This window comes from Sprattus sprattus, assembly GCF_963457725.1.
Source record: "Sprattus sprattus genome assembly, chromosome: 2".
Lineage (NCBI taxonomy): Eukaryota > Metazoa > Chordata > Actinopteri > Clupeiformes > Clupeidae > Sprattus > Sprattus sprattus.
The window spans coordinates 11,385,383-11,399,465 of record NC_137921.1 but is presented as its reverse complement, the minus strand read 5'-3'; the positions used below and the strand labels follow the sequence as shown (position 1 = coordinate 11,399,465).

Below are 14,083 nucleotides of genomic sequence, written 5' to 3'. Positions count from 1 at the left end.
CTCTGAAATGACATTGGTCACCCCGGTGGCCACCCTAGATCTGGTTGTCAGAAGTGTTGTCAGAAGTGTCTCCTGTAATAAACTCTAAATGTATTGAATGGTATTATATTTTTGCTACTTAAGCGGTTGATCTCTTTGGTAACTTGCTCTAAAATCTTTAAGTTCCCCCTCCCCTGTAAAATGGTTGAGTCCATGAGTCCGCTCTGATCTAAGTGTGTTTGCCCATCTCCCGCTCCATAGTGAGGAAATAATCGGTTTGAAAGCATTTGAGAAGCCAAAAACAAACTGGAGACAAGCCTACTGTCAGCTTGCAGTGCTGAAAGAATCAATGTACAGTACTGCTGATTCGTGAATAAAGAAAATGTAATGGGATGTCATATGTGACAGACAGTTCTGTTGTAATTTCAATCGTTTATTTAATTGCTAACTTGCAAAAGTCGGTAGCATACAGACGCTAGCTCGCTATACAGCTTGCTTGTGCTAACTAGCCGTGAATTTACCACTGTTAGCTTAGCTAACCAACGTCTTTAGTACAGACTCATCAGAGAAGACGAACTTAGAAGAACCTCCAGTCCGCTTTGGTTCAATCCTTATGATCTTTTACAAACCTCAGCCAGGCAAAGTACAACGTTGTCCCGGAAGAAAAACTTGCTTCCTTTTGCTCTGACAATGTTCCCCAACTCTGAGAAGTGTTTTTTCCAGCAGGGTGTAACCGGTGTAAATCTCTGCGTTGTGTTATAAAAAAATATCTCGTGGACAACTGTTGTAAGATGGTAATTTATTCCTGTAAACACACCAACAGAAATAGTTTCCAGCCTGCTTGCTTCACCTATACTGTAAAGGCTCAATCATGCATAAAACAAACAGGCAAAATAAAAACAAACATGTAATATATACATCAAAAATATACACGTAAAGAAAGATAATTAAAAACAGTATCACACCTGTAAACACACCAACAGAAATAGTTTCCAGCCTGCTTGCTTCACCTATACTGTAAAGGCTAGCCCCCCACATGTAACAAAAGGAAAACCACATTAAACATATGTAAGAATGATATTTCCTATAACTAGTTTATATTTATAATACATATAATAATAATATGTTTTAAGAGGCTATTTAATAAGATAGATGCTTAGTTTTAAAGGCAATATCTATCAGATTCATCCATCCCATTAATCCTTCACCACCTACCTCAATCATGCATAAAACAAACAGGAAAGAGGAAGGGGGGAGAGAGAAACAATACAAGGGGAGAGAGGGGGGGCTACCAGAGACCCCAATACCAGTGTGATACCAAAATAAAAGTAATAATAAAAGAAACTGAAATACAGGTAACAGATCTTGAGCAATTATTAACAGCTTTTCTAACCTGTTACACTTACCCCCTCAGAATTGCGCAAATATCTGCAACCTCCCCACACAGACAATTCAGGCCATTAGAAACCCCATAGGAAGAAGGGATGCCGTATACACCCCAAACACTAATGCCTATCTACCATGCCATGATGGGAAAGATTCACAACATTGCATATTCGCACCTGAGGGAAACATACAACTTCACAACCCATCACTAACCGGGTTAACCAACTGTGTCATGAGACACACAAATCAAACATTGATGACAAATCTGTCAGGAACATCGTCATTCAAAACTGACTGAAGCTGAGCCATAGACTCGATTAACCTGAACACAGGCCTGATAACTCGACCAAACCTAGACCTGTGAGGTGCATGTTGTGGGAGTGTCGGCTGCAGTGTGGGAATGGGTGACTGCATGGATGAACTAATGTCAGGGCTACTAGATGTATCAGACAGACTATGCTCAGGAGGGGAGTCCGAAGGGGCCTGGGCCAATCCTGGATCCTCAGTCAGGTCTTCCGACACCTGGGTTGCGACATCTGAGTGCTTCGAGACCCATGACAAGGTACGTCCCTCAACGTCTGCAGTAGGAACGGAGATGGCGTCATCTAAGGGAGAGGAGGATTCCATGTCACTGAGGGCTGCTTGGACAGAGTGAGGACCATCGTGCACAGAATCTCCATCAGGCTCATTGTTCTCTGCTGAGCTTGCATCAAGCTGGCCACTAAGAGGAAGAAAGTTTACATCCAACAGCAGATTCCGATGTACTACTCTTTCCTTTCCCCCAGGATCACGAATTCTGTAAACATGGATATCTGGCTTTGCGGCAACAACTGTGAAGATGTTGTCTCCCCATCGGTCCGCTAATTTGCGCTTCCCACGGCAGCCTTTATTCGCCATCAGCACTCGGTCTCCTATTGACAACGACTGACCTTTCACTCTCTTGTTGTACTGATCCGACTGGTGTTTCTGCTTGGTCTCTGTATGCTTCTGGGCAACAGACATTGCAGACTTGAGGTCTTTTAGCAGAGAATCTACAAAGGCATCATAGTCACACACCGTATCGTCTGTCAAAACACTCTGAAACATCAGGTCCACTGGCAGACGCGGTACACGGCCAAACATCAGATAAAAAGGAGCAAAACCAGTTGTCTCATGGGAGGTGCAATTATAGACAAATGTCATGGTCTGGATCATCTGAGGCCACTTGAGCTTCTGTCTCGGAGGCAAGGAACGGAGCATGCTACCCAACGTCCTGTTGAACCTCTCGGTCCCACCATTCCCCATAGGATGGTAGGGGGTGGTGCGAGACTTTGAGACGCCAGCAAGTCGGAGAAGCTCAGCAATCAGCTCACTCTCAAAACACGTCCCCTGGTCAGAGTGGATGCGTTCAGGGAAACCATAGACACAGAAAAACTTGTCCCACAGCGTCTTAGCCACTTTCTTTGCTGTCTGGTCCCGACAGGGAAACGCTTGGGCTAGCTTTGTGAAGTGGTCCGTGATCACAAGGACATCCACAGACTTGTTGTTATGATCTTCTGCAGACCAGAAGTCAATGCAGACGAGTTCAAGTGGGCAAGTGGTCTTTATGTTCTCCAATGGGGCTCGAGCAGCAGGCTCAGGCGTCTTGCTCAGGACACACCTGCCACACTTTCTGACGTAATCACGGACCTCCCTCTCCATGTCATGCCAGAAGAATCTTTGACGTGCGAGGTGGACTGTGCGGGCCTGACCCTGATGACCGGCATGATCATGGACTCCAGCCAGAGCTTCGCACTTCAGTGCATCAGGCAAGACATACTGAAAACGCCTGCAGTTGGTCAGGGGGTCTTTACAGATTCTATACAGCACACTGTTTCGCAAAACTAGTCTGTCCCATTGTCTAAGCAGCTGACGAGTGGACTGACTCTCTCTGCATCGCTCCCGGAATGACGGCCTCCTTCTCCGCTCAACATAAGGGATGACAGCTGCGATGTTTGCGTCATGATGCTGGTGAGTCTGCAGATCTTGCAAGGACAAGACAGGCAGAGCAGGCTGGCCAACAGAGACCACATCAGACAAATGTTCTGCCACCGACATAGCTCTGAGCCGCGAAGCAGACTCCCAGTCACTGTGGCTGTCCAGTAGTGTAGACACCTCATCTTCTGAGAGAGATGCGCGGGAGCTGGCTGGAGACACATCCATGGAGCTAAGTGCCTGTGGCTGACTAGTCAAGCGGAAGACGTCTTGGATGAATCCGTCTCCAAGATCCTTTGCACACTCTATCAGACGGCTGTATGGTTCTGAAAGCAGGCGCTGGCTCATCGGCTTGACAAAAGGGTCCCTGCTCAGTGCATCAGCAACAACGTTCAATCTGCCTGGAACATGCTTGATCTTGAAGTTATATGGGGCCAATTTAGCAACCCAGCGCTGTTCACAGGCGTCCAGTTTGGGCTTTGTCATGATGTACGTGAGTGGATTGTTATCAGTCCATACGGTGAACTGGCTGCCCTTGAGCCAGTGGCTGAACTTATCACACACTGCCCATTTCAGTGCCAGAAATTCTAGTCTGTGTGCTGGGTAGTTGGCTTGGCAACGGCTGAGTGACTTGCTTGCAAACGCCACTGGTCTTGCTTTGTCTTCACCATCCTGGACTTGTGAGAGAACAGCGCCTATGCCGTCAAGAGATGCATCAGTGCAGAGGATAAAAGGCTTCTCAAAATCAGGATGGGCAAGGGCCACACACTCAACCAACGCAGACTTCAGGTCATCAAAGGCCTTGTCACATGCAGCTGTCCAGTCTTGTGGAACCAGTCGGCGGAAAGTGCCACTTTTACCAGCTTTAGGCGCTCTGCCCCTACGCTTACAGCCAGCAGTCAAACTGAACAGAGGTTTTGTTATAGACGAACAATTGGGGATGAAATGCTGGTAATATAAGACCATGCCCAAAAATGACCTTATCCTCTTCTGAGATGGGGTGCAGCCATCTGATTCCATCAAGTCACCCTTGACAAAAGATGAGATCACAGCGACCTTTTCCATATCCACAGAGACCCCATTTCTGTCTACCATATGTCCCAAAAACTTAACTGACTGCCTCAGAAAGTAGCATTTCTTTTGTGAAAGTTTCAGATTGTTGGCCCGAAGACGGCTGAATACAACTTTCAAACGGTCCAGTTGCACGTCAGCAGATGGGGCAAGGACGAGCAGGTCATCCAAATAACAAAGAAGACTGGAAAAATTTAAATCACCAAAAATGCTAATCATCATCCTCATAAAGGACGCAGGACTGTTACAGAGGCCTTGAGCCAAACGATTGTATTCATACAACCCCAGTGGCGTAGTAAAGGCAGTGAACTTCCTGCTAGCTTCATGGAGGGGAACATTGTAAAATCCAGACGTTAAGTCCATTGTGCTAAAAAGAGCATTGCCCCCAAGCGCGGCAAGGCAGTCAGACTGATGGGGGAGAGGGTGGGCATCTTTAACGGTTCTGGCATTCAACCATCTGAAGTCTGTGCAGATCCGCAGGTCCCCATTCTTCTTCCAGACCATGACTAGAGGAGAGGCATAATCACTAACAGATTTCCTGATGATTTCGCGCTCCTCCATCTCATTCAGCACCCGTCTCAGTTTGTGATAGTGTGCTGGTGGGACACGTCGATAGGGAAGTCGAAAAGGGCGGTCATCTGAAAGGTGGATTCTGTGAACGAAGTCTTTGGCCTCACCACAGTCAAGGGAGTCTTTGGAGAAGATGTCACTAAACTCCAAGAGTAGGGCGGCGAGCTTGGCCTTATCAGCAGAGGAAACTTCACAGCCCTCCAAGTCGATATCGCCCAAACCAGCCTCCTTCAACGCCTGGACAGGATCAGTGGGCTTGCTACCTGACAGCGTAAGAACAGGGGCCTCGTCCTGAGTCCGACACATTCGCTGGGTGATGTTTAAGTCTTCCATTGCCAGACAGGGGGAAACATCAGCTATCTTTGCGTTGCGACGTAGTGTGATGGGATCCAATGTCGGGTTGAGGATCTTCATCGGAACCCAACGATCGCCCCACATAGCAGTGACAAGTTTGCCAACAAGAATGTTCTTCGGCGCAGAGCGTGCTGAAGTAGGCTCAACAACGATGGTACACCCAGGGGACACAGGAACATCGCCAGGCAGCCTCCCCCACACTAGGTGCTCCTGTTGTGGAAGCAGTGTAACGCTACGCGCAAGCTTCACTGTTCCAATTTTGTCGCACTCACCTGTACCCTCCCACCTGGACACACTGCTCAGTAGCTCAAGGAAACGGTCACATTCAGGGTCATCGTTCTTGGAAGAAAGGAGCCGCCAGTAGTCTTTTCTTTTTCTCATGTCATGTAGAACAGGCTTTATCACGTTAGTGCCAATTATGAAGTCATCTCTCTGGCCCGGAACAACTAAGGTAGGTACAATGAACTTTGATTCATACACTTCAACTTCGAGGTCATAGAAGCACTTCGGGTAGGTCTTCTTGCCACCACAGCCCACAATCACCACATTACCAGGGATAGGCTGAGCACTGGGCAGAACCCCAGCAGCCTGAAGTGTCTTCTCTGCCTCTTCACTGAGTGTACAAGACATGGACCCAGAATCTAACATTCCTCTCAAAGTGACCTTGCCACTCACCAGCACTGGTGTATAAAACAGCTCACTTGATCCTTTGAGTTTCTGCGTGCCAATGAGAATCGGCACCTGGTCTGCTGGCAAGAGTCGACGATTAGCACTGTAGATTGAAAGCAGGTCTGGTTTCCTGTTGAGGGCTTCATTACTGCCACCCACGCTTGCCCTCTCGCAGCGTGGGCTACCTAGTTTGATGGCATGTGGCTGGGCTTTGCGGGCGCCGCTGCTGGACGAGAGGCACTAGGACAGTTGTTTTTAATGTGGCCAGCTTGGAAGCAATGACAACAGAGCTTCAGCAGTCTACAGTGGCTGAAGGTGGAGTGGTCAGTGCTGCTGCATACCTCACAGGGAGAGGACACAGAGGGCCGGGCGGGGCGCTGACGGTACAGGGGCTGAACATGTTGTGACAGCGACTGGGTGGAGCACAGTGTGAGGACTTTATTCAGCATGCCTACCACTTCACGCATACCTGGCTCTTCCTCTGCATGGTTCACAGCCGTTGATACAGCTGCTGGCGGCTGGCGAAGCACAGGACCCATCAGCTCTGCCTGTTCGGAAAAAGTATTGAATTCTGCAGTGGACTGACTGACTGCAACAGGGGGGGCACTGTAAATGGATGAAGAATGCTGGCTCACTGACTTCCCACGCCTCAAATCCCTCTGATGCTCGTCTAAGCGCTCCTGGACCTCTGAGGCTGTCCATTTTCTAGCTGATTTGTACTTGAAAGACATGGCCAAATGGGGGTCTGGGCAATGAGTAACAAACATCATCACAACTTCAGCGCACACGTCTTCTACACGTTTGCCCTGTCTGCGGAGGCACTCATCAGCAATATCAATAGCCTTGTTCAATCGCACCCAGTAATCTAATGCACTCTCACGCATTCTAGGAAGTGTGCTATAAAAGTCAGCCATGGGCATGCTAGAGTATGGGAGATCGCTAAAATTCTGCTTGAGGATGTCAAAGACAACAGTAGGGCAGCTGTAGGGGTCAACTTCTGCGTTGCTGCGCAGCGAAACCTTAACAATGTCCCTGGCTTTCCCCATAAGTCTGCTAGTTATCACATCATATTTTTCAGGAGTGTCGCATTTGCGTCTTCGCATGTAACTTTGCATTAAATCCTCCCACTCATGGACAGTACATGTGTCAGTGTGGTCACCTCTGAAGAACGGGGGTGGTCTAGCGTCTGCTTGGACAACTACATTCAGTCTTGAGGCATCCAGACAGCCTCCTGAGCAAGTCTGTGTAGTTGTGGCATTTGCTGGGCTTGAATGAGTGCTGGGCATAAAGTTCTGCATTGTATAATTTGTGTCATGTGCCTGCGCTGTATGTCTGCCAGTAGTATAACTAATAGTATCAGGATCCGCTACCTGCTCCTGTGTGTTTCCCACTATGTGGGTGATAGGGGTTGAACATGCCACTGGGCCTAGACCTAACTGGCCTATCTTTGGATCACTGGCCTCTCCATCTAACCCCATATGGCATCCCCTCCCCAGCCCACTAGACACAAACACACCATTCATTCTTACAAATGACATTTCAATTAAATTCTAAGAATTATGCAAGCACAGAAAAAAAAATCGTTTTTTAAATGAAAGCAATTTCTGATAATAGCACCAAATAACACTGACTTGTTATTCAAAATGAAGATGCTTTAAGAAGAAAAAAAAATCAATAGGCTACATATAACCATTATCACCAATGAAAGACTTTCACGACAATGAAATTAAACAAAATTGCCCTCTATAACATTCTACCGTAAGCAGTGTGTCAACCTAACATTAGAATGTTAACGTCAGAATTCAGGCACGTTGCGTGAAACAGAGGATAAATACCGCAGCAGAGCTCGTTGACAGCAGACGTAGCGGTTAGCAGCGGTAGCATCAGCAGCAGCTTGGCAACGGTAGCTTCAGCGACAGTAGCAACAGTCCTGGTGATCTAGCGAGCGTAGATCGGATGAACCGACGGTCACGGCACCAATGTAACCGGTGTAAATCTCTGCGTTGTGTTATAAAAAAATATCTCGTGGACAACTGTTGTAAGATGGTAATTTATTCCTGTAAACACACCAACAGAAATAGTTTCCAGCCTGCTTGCTTCACCTATACTGTAAAGGCTCAATCATGCATAAAACAAACAGGCAAAATAAAAACAAACATGTAATATATACATCAAAAATATACACGTAAAGAAAGATAATTAAAAACAGTATCACACCTGTAAACACACCAACAGAAATAGTTTCCAGCCTGCTTGCTTCACCTATACTGTAAAGGCTAGCCCCCCACATGTAACAAAAGGAAAACCACATTAAACATATGTAAGAATGATATTTCCTATAACTAGTTTATATTTATAATACATATAATAATAATATGTTTTAAGAGGCTATTTAATAAGATAGATGCTTAGTTTTAAAGGCAATATCTATCAGATTCATCCATCCCATTAATCCTTCACCACCTACCTCAATCATGCATAAAACAAACAGGAAAGAGGAAGGGGGGAGAGAGAAACAATACAAGGGGAGAGAGGGGGGGCTACCAGAGACCCCAATACCAGTGTGATACCAAAATAAAAGTAATAATAAAAGAAACTGAAATACAGGTAACAGATCTTGAGCAATTATTAACAGCTTTTCTAACCTGTTACAAGGGCAATGCTCCATGCCACACAGCCAGGCCAGTAAAGGTGTGGATGGAGTACCACCAGATCAGGACCCTGTCATGGCCAGCCCAATTTCGAGACCTGAATCCCATAAAAAACCTCTGAAATGTGATCAAGAGGAAGATGGATGGTCACAAGCCATGAAAAGAAGCCGAGCTGCTTGAATTCTTGCGCCAGGAGTAGCATAAAGTCACCCAACGGCAATGTGAAAGACTGGTGGAGAGCATGCCAAGACACATGAAAGTTGTGATTTTAAATCAAGGTTATTCCACCAAATATTGATTTCTGAACTCTTCCTAAGTTAAAGCATTAGTATTGTGTAGTTTAAAAATGAATATGAGCTTGTTTTCTTTGCATTATTCGAGATCTGAAGACACTGCATCTTTTTTGCTATTTTGACCAATTGTCATTTTTCTGCAAATAAATGATCTAAATGACAAAATTTGTATTTGAAATTTGGTAGGAATGTTGCCAGTAGGTTATAGAATAAGAATAAAACAAAAATGTACATTTTACTTTAACACATACCAATAAATAGTAAAACCAGAGAAACTGATAATTTTGAATTGGTCTCTTAATTTTTTCCGCGGCTGTATATAGAGAGAGAGACTTTATAAATATATAATTATATTATATAGAATATATAAGTTTGTAAAGTCTTTCTTCACTCAAGTTGAGAGTTGAAAGAAAGGATCTGGAAGAGTAACTTCAATAGAAGCCTCACAATCACATTCAGAAGCATCCACGAAACCTGAAATGTTCCAGAAGGAGGCTGTGGCTATTCAGATGGGCAATGTTTTGGCAAAGAGATGATTACATCCGCCCCCAGTGACTGGATTTAACCAGTAACTAGTATCATGTTCAAGTTCTCCTGTGTATAACTATCTATTTTTTTTTTTCGAAAGCGAGTTACAAGTCTGCATCTGTCAATACACAATCTTTGTTTACTTCCGAACCAATACGGCGACTACGCCGACGCACTTCAAAGCGACATGTTTGTAAATTCGACTACAACTCCCGCGGTGAATCTCGTGTCGCGCTAGTTTATGACGACATACAACATATAAATACCGTTCATTCACGTGCTAGCGTTCTCTTGGAGTCAGTCCCATCTTTTTGAGGTAAGCAAATGGCCGCCATAGAACTCCCTTGTAGGTTTTCAAAAGAATCCAGTTGTATCCTGTATTATTAAATGCCATCCGACACATTTATGAACTGTATTTATTTGTTCAACAGGCACTCCTCCCAAACATGAGAGCGAAGGTAAGATCATCTATTCCCTTAAAGAATCATGTGCATTTTATCAACCCGTAGTTAGCGCAACTGGCTAGTCTGCTGTTCATGAAGGCTTCAATGAAAAAAGAAAACCGCAAATAACTGCAAGTGCGTGCAAAGTGACGAGACGTATTGTAAGATATTTAGTGCACAATATTTGTGGTTTTGTCCTCGATGTCCAGATAGCGTTGGTGTAGCTAACAAGCAAGCGAACATGACTGTCCAGTCAACTAGCATGCTAGCCTTATTCATGGGTACGACGTCACTTTCAAAAAGCCTCCCGCGATATTTTTATGCCCGATTCGGACCAAAGACCCTCTCCCTACAGCTTTCAAGTGCTGTGTCGGGAATGAAGTTCTTTGGTAGAAAATTCCTTCTGCTCTCCACCGTGAATGGGCCTCTTCATCCCTCCTCACAACTTTAAAGCAGATGACACTTCCTGATGGACTTAATAGAAACGAGTCCTAATTGCTCAGCCACAAAACATTTTGATAACCTGTGTGTCTGGTTTGAATTCCTTTTTAATCAGACATAAATAATGCCATTCCCCTTGTTAGGCGTCTTGTATACTCGTGGACCTTGTCACTTTTGACATGCTGCTTTCTTATGCAAGCACTGCACTACAAGTTGATTTGACCAATTGCATTTGTGATGGCATAACATTTTCAAGCCACATGTAATGATTGTTTATGGTAATATACATTATGTTTCAAAGAAAGGAAAAAAATGGTGCCTGATTCTACAATGATCTATCCCAAATGCACCATTCTGACGTTAATTTCTAAATGCAGGTCCACTGTTAAAAAATGTCTCATGAGGATGGATTTCTTTTCCAAATTCAACAATCTTTCACTTATCTGTGATGTGGGGCCTTTGAATCCTTCTGTTACATATCCTATAAAATTGTCTTTACTGGTCAAGTCTAGGGTTAGGGTCCTTTTATGATTGAAGCCAACCATTTATTCCACCATCTAAATCCTTTGGGATGGACTACAATTGTAGCTTGGGGTTTCTTTGCCGTCAGCACAACAGATCCCGGGCATGTTGAGCGTTTTCTATCTTCCTTGGTTTTCTCTGGAAGTTGTGGGTTGTCAAGTCAAATTTACACATTTTAAGACGACTTAAAGTTGACACCTGCTGTAGTGATTGACACACAGCTTAACGCTGTGACCATGTTTCACACAAACATGGCGGTGCTAATGCAATGTGACTACACATGGTATCCATGAATAACGTGAACATAAGTGTTGCGTAGACCCTGTGTACATTGTAGGTTTTCGACATGTGAGCTTTTTGTAGACCTAGAAAAGTGCTGTAGGTAATTAATACCTCAAACCATAGAGCTGCTAACCATGGTGTTCTATTTTTGTCCCCCCCAGTGGAGGAAGAAGCGTATGCGTAGGTGAGTCCTTTTGTACTACATCTGCATGTTTAGAAATCAATTAATGTGTTAAGCTTCAGGAGTATTTTGCCAATGTGATTAGGCCTGCTTTATGCTTGTGAAACTAATGATTGTTTCTGTCCTTAGGCTGAAGCGCAAAAGGCGAAAGATGAGGCAGAGGTCCAAGTAAACTGCTTCCCTTCTGCTGCAGCTGGAACTGCTCCTCCTAGACCTTCCCACAGACTCCTCACCCTTTCCAGAAACTCAAGCTGAGGCCTTTTGAAGGACTTCTACATTCCTCAGAAGGTTGCGGGCACCCTTGTTGGATCTCCTGGCTCTTCTATTTGTGATGTGCTGGCCTGTGAAGGCTTCTCTTGGACATTCTGGACTTCCGCCAGCTCAGCAAAGTTGCTGTTTTTGTTTATATTTCCGTGAATAAAGAAATTTGATTTGGGAAAGGCTGTACTCTATTTCTACCACTACGATGGTACATATTTAGTTTTGAAAGCTCCAGTTTTATTGTAGGACTGGTGGGGGTTTAGTTAACATGTGGTTTAGCACAATGCAGTTGGTGAAATAATGTTTCTAGGGTTAGAGTGCACGGAATTTCACCAAGCTTAAATTGGGCCGTGAAAATATTTCGATGTATGTCTAGGACTGTAGTTCATCCAACCATGGCTCTGCTGTATTGCACCGCCATGTTTGTACAGTAGCCCAGAATGGACACCTTTTGTGTTATGGCAAATGATTGCCACCGTAGTTTATCTAGGATATTTGAATGAAAGGACTGTTCAGCCGGTTGCAATCTTGCCGCTAGATGCCACTAAATCTTGCTCAATGCACCATTAAGATATAAGGTAGACATTCTCTGCTGAGAGAAGTGGTTGAAAGTGAAGCAGATAAACTTACAAATAAGCAATTTCATTCACATAATTTTCATTTTCTGAGATAAAAGATGAATTTGTAGATTTTGATTTGGTTGTCCAGTGGATCAATTTAAAATTGAGCCATACTTATGTGCCTAGAAAGGTTCACTGTGTTGAGGTCAGCATTAGAGAAAGACAACTAGGCTTGTATGGTATGCTTTAATCAAAGCATATGCAGTCAGTCTATGGAATTTCTTATGTGTATGTACTTTGAAGGCTAATGTATAATTTTCAAGGCTTCCAAAATTGTCTGGTCTAAGCAGTGTCTGTTGAGGTAATACAATTTGTGTAGTTCCCTATTTTTTCAACAGATTTGAGCTGATGACAGTTGTCAGCAACATTAGGGATCCAGAATTTGTTATCGGTACATATGTTAGCAAGCTCACCTCTGATACTGTCTTTTCAAAGAAAAAGTAAAACCACAAATATCTGGGGAATGAGCCTGTCATGCATAACTGATTTGCTCACTAGACTGTTATCTCAGTACACACTGAAAGAAACACCATTTGCACAAGGCCTTCTGAGTAGCACCTATCATTGTGCAACTAGTATTTCAGAACTTTGCTTCTTAATCTAACTCAAGGTTATTATTTTGCATTAGTATGATCTAAGACAAAACTGTGAGGACAGAGAATAGTTCAGCTGCATTGAAGAAAAAATAAATCAACCCAGCTGCTAAGGGAGGGCAGAAAAAGTTCACTTTTCTCAGGCAGGCCCAAATCTCACCACTTTGAGGCTGAGTGCTTGCATCACAGCAAGCACCTCGATGCCGTTGCTTTACCAAAGCTACTTCACATTCACAGAGGCACCAGCAATTGTGCCGGCCTTTTATTGTCTTTAAAGAGCAGCCCAGAGAAACTGGCTATAGTCCCTGTGGCTGACTGTTTGCCATTGTTTTTTTAATTCAGAATCCTGAAAGTTGCTTGGCTGCTGTCCAGTTGTCACATGCTGATGTGAGTAAACAGTACTTCCTAACCCACGTGTCTATATAAGGTCCCACAGCCAACAATGCATCTCACAGCAAAAACTAAGCCATTGGATCAAAGGCACTGCCTAAACAGCTGAGAGACAGGATTGTGTCGAGGCACGGATGTAGAAAAACTATTTGCTGCATTGAAGGAGCACATTGGCATCTATAGTTCTTAAATGGAAGGAGTTTGGAACAACCGGAACTCTTCATAGAGCTGGTGACCTAGCCAAAGTGAGCAATTGGGGGAGAAGGGCCTTGGTAAGAAATGTGACCAAGAACCTGATGGTCACTCTGGCTTAGCTCTAGAGGTCCTGTGTGGAGATGGGAGAAACTTCCAGAAGGACAACCATCCCTGCAACACTCCATCGGTCTGGGCTTTATGGTGAAATGGCCAGACGGGAACCTCCTCAGCGAAAAAGCTGGAGTTAGCAAAAAAGCATCCAAAAAATAACACGATTATCTGGTCTGATGAAACCAAAATTGAACTGTTTGGTCTCAATTCTAAGCGCCATGTCTGGAGGAAACCAGACACCCCCTCATCACTTACCTAATATCATCCCAAAGGGGAAGCATTGTGGTGGTAGCATCGTGCTGTGGGAGTGTATTCAGTGGCAGGGACCGGGCAGTTGGTCAGGGTTCAGGGAAAGCTGAATGGAGCCAAGTTTAGAGATATCCTTAATGAAAACTAAAGCACTCAGGACCTCAGACTGGGCCTAAAGGTCACCTTCCAACGGGACAATGACCCTTAAGCGCATAGCCAAGACAAAGCAGGATTGGCTTAGGGACAACTCTGGCCTTGAAGAGCCCTGACTTGAACCAACTTGTACATCTCTGGAGAGACCTGAAGATGCCTGTCTATCAATGGTCTCCATCCAACCTGAC

General features: G+C 44.6%; 1 long non-coding RNA gene across 1 annotated transcript; it reads left to right on the top strand.

Annotated features, from left to right (window-relative positions):
• The first annotated feature begins 9,720 nt into the window (after positions 1–9,720).
• On the top strand, positions 9,721–11,763 carry LOC308360925. The gene is made up of 4 exons (XR_013968538.1): positions 9,721–9,770; positions 9,886–9,912; positions 11,304–11,326; positions 11,453–11,763. It is a non-coding gene; the product is annotated as an uncharacterized lncRNA (long non-coding RNA).
• The last annotated feature ends 2,320 nt before the right edge of the window (positions 11,764–14,083 follow it).